Below are 2206 nucleotides of genomic sequence, written 5' to 3' on the forward strand. Positions count from 1 at the left end.
CCACGCACCAAGCGGGACATCAGATCATTCCTTGGCTTGGCGGGTTATTACCAAAGATATATCCCGCGGTATTCCGAGATTGCGAGTCCTTTAACAGATGCTCTCAGAAAAACAGAACCACAAACGGTAAAGTGGGATGACGCAAAAGAAAAGGCTTTTATTATGCTGAAGAACGCACTAACGAGTCAGCCAGTGTTGAAAGCGCCCGACTACTCTAAGCCATTCATTCTTCAGTGTGATGCCAGCGACCGGGGTATGGGGATGGTGCTCTGTCAAAAGAGAGATGACCAGAACGAACACCCTGCACTGTACGCCAGTAGAAAGCTTTCTGTTCGTGAGGAAGCATACAGTGCATCAGAAAAAGAATGCGCCTGTGTAGTATGGGCGGTGCAGAAGCTAGCTTGCTATATCGCTGGTTCAAGGTTCACCATAGAGACTGACCACTGTCCCCTCACATGGCTGCAGTCCATGTCTACGAAAAACAAAAAACGGTCCAGGTCTACAAAAAACGCCCTTCAACAGTACACCTTCGATATTCGCTACAAGAAGGGTAAGCTTAACGGCAATGCCGATGATTTCAGTCGTTGCCCCTAGAGTAACGAAAGCCTCATGGTCCATCCGGGTTTCCGTGGCATTTTTACGTTCGTTCATACGTTTTTCCGAATTCACACGTTTTTCCGAAGTGAAGCCGATTGTTAGCTGATTTTAATAACCACGTCTTAAGGCTTTCAAGAAATGGCTGTTTTTAGTGTTCAGGGGGGGAGGACGCGATTGTAGATTGTGGCAAAATATCTGCGACACTTGAGGAACATTTTTCAACAGAAGATGCGGATGAGCGGGACCTCTGATTAATGCCAAATACTATCAGTAGGTATAGTTGTGCGACGCTGCACACTAGAATAACCTTTACAATTATTTTATTGCAGATGCGTGTTTCACACAGTTGACCAAACTACGAATGCACAAGGATGCCAGTTTGGGGTAGGTTGGTTCTACTTTATTTACATGGTAAATGAGCGCGAACGAGAAGGTCGGAAAGAATATTTAAGACACCCACCGACGCTAACTCACAGCGTTGGCCACGATCAGGGAATGGAGGGTCAAAGGCACCTACATAGCTTCGTTTTGAAAAAAAAAAAGGAAAAGAAGTCGGAGTTCCGCACGGAAGCCGAAGCATCGATTACGATGGCAAATTAGCGGACGTGCAGCTATACGAAGTAAGGATAGTAGGTCTCTCGGCCATATAGACTAGTAAACATTCGCTGACTAACTAAATTAACAAGCATGGTGCCATGCGCACAAGCAACCGTGAACGTGCCTCACTCGATGACCGCGGAAACTCGCTGTCAAAATGCTGGAGTGAGGAAGCGCGGCAGCAGCAGCGAGCGGATTGACTTTCGTGCCGCCTCTCGCTTCAACTCGAACTAAGCGGCGAAGACACAGCGCACACGAAGCTGTCAGCGCTCGGCGTGCATTCTATACGATCGCAGATCACTTTCAAGATAGGGCCCGCGCTGTCGCGCCATACGCAGCAGCCGCCATACGAAGTGGCGTCACCTATGCGATCGTACCACTGAAGGGTGTTTCACCATAGGCTGCCACCCCGTGACGCCGTGCGCATGTCCCGCACAAAACTGTGCTTTCGTGCCAGCACTTCGCACTTGTGGTCTGCGTCGAGATGTCGTAGACAGGAAGGCCAAATGGCGCGAGGGGCTTCCAGAAACTGAGGAAAATAATAAAGAACATAACGGTCAGAAAGACATGTTTCACATGGTTGATCTCCGAGATGCACATTAAAAAGCAGACACCGATATCACACTTTTTCTATAAAATACTTTCTTGATATGTATGTTTCAAGGGATCACACAGAAAAGATGATGATACATCGGGTTTTATTACGCAAGGGGTACGCAGAGGTGCTCGCACGTCTCTTGTGATTGATATGCGTTGCAGTTGTACTGCTCGGCGTTGGGGAAACACTGGTTGCTTCCGTGATCGTAGTAATACATGTTTGCTCTAGGATTTCCCAAGCCTAATCGAGGTGGACAGTAACACCCTGCAAAAGAAAATTCAATAAAGAGAACTCAAGTCGTCAGAAGTTATTCATGACTAAACGACACAGAAAAGAAAATGCGTTAATGTAACTCAAGCTACGAGGACAGGCCGTGAGCATCTTTTACAACTCCGCATGGCTGTCATTTTGCGA

The sequence above is a fragment of the Dermacentor andersoni genome, chromosome 4, assembly GCF_023375885.2.
Source record: "Dermacentor andersoni chromosome 4, qqDerAnde1_hic_scaffold, whole genome shotgun sequence".
Taxonomy (NCBI): Eukaryota; Metazoa; Arthropoda; class Arachnida; order Ixodida; family Ixodidae; genus Dermacentor; species Dermacentor andersoni.